Consider the following 847-nt stretch of genomic DNA (forward strand, 5'->3'; position numbering starts at 1 on the left):
GTTTTTTTTAATTTTTTATGTTCTTGTTTGTGTTAATTTTTTAAAATAATATTTATAGTATTTTTTAGTTGCAATTGTGATACTTGTTGATTTTACACAAACAATAATTTTCTTTATTATTATTATCATTGTTATAACATTTACGAGAGAGTCGGAGAGACAGCATTGAATAGACATGCTGAAGGAATATCAACTATACTGATGACAAGTGAAACTAATACTAGTCTTGACACAAGTCCTTGTTCAAGAATCTGTGAGCTAAGAATGTCCATCTTCCCTGCTATTCCTGTTCTTCCAGGCTGTTGTCAAGTTCATAATTTTCATTGCATATCATAAGTCATAACATTAATTAATTGTTTGTTTTTTTTAATAAAATAAAATAACACATTTGATAAAACAGTAACATGTAAAATCAGTACCTTCTTTTAGCTGGAACCTCCACTAAAGTATTGCAGTAAGTTGATTCCAAGCATAGCTTGGTAAAAGAATAACTTGCTTCTTCCAGAGCTGCAGATATGAGCATGCGCGACCACACCCAAATTTTAGAGCACATGCTTCTACAAAAGTCAATCTTTTCAACTTGTATTTTAATTCAGTCTTCACCTCCTCTTCTGATTTCATTCTCCCTCCAATGAGTCAATTACCTACTCCCTCTGCTCAGCTGTCTTCTATCAATATCTCAAGTGAAGATGTTTACTTAGCTATAATGTCACTAAATCCAAATAAGGCCTTTGGCTGTGATCAGTTAAGTCCACACTTTCTCAGACTATGCGGTGGCTCTATAGTTCGTGCTGTCACTACCCTTTTTAAGGAATCCATTACTTACGGTCACATCCCTGATGAATGG

General features: G+C 33.6%; 1 protein-coding gene across 1 annotated transcript in view; it reads left to right on the forward strand.

Moving 5' to 3' along the window:
- Positions 1-847, forward strand: part of LOC109588475 (protein CIP2A homolog) — a 6,403-nt gene that overhangs the window by 5,090 nt on the left and 466 nt on the right. The window lies entirely within an intron of this gene.

The sequence above is a fragment of the Amphimedon queenslandica genome, unplaced genomic scaffold (assembly GCF_000090795.2).
Source record: "Amphimedon queenslandica unplaced genomic scaffold, v1.1 AMPQUscaffold_12068, whole genome shotgun sequence".
In the NCBI taxonomy this organism is placed as follows: domain Eukaryota; kingdom Metazoa; phylum Porifera; class Demospongiae; order Haplosclerida; family Niphatidae; genus Amphimedon; species Amphimedon queenslandica.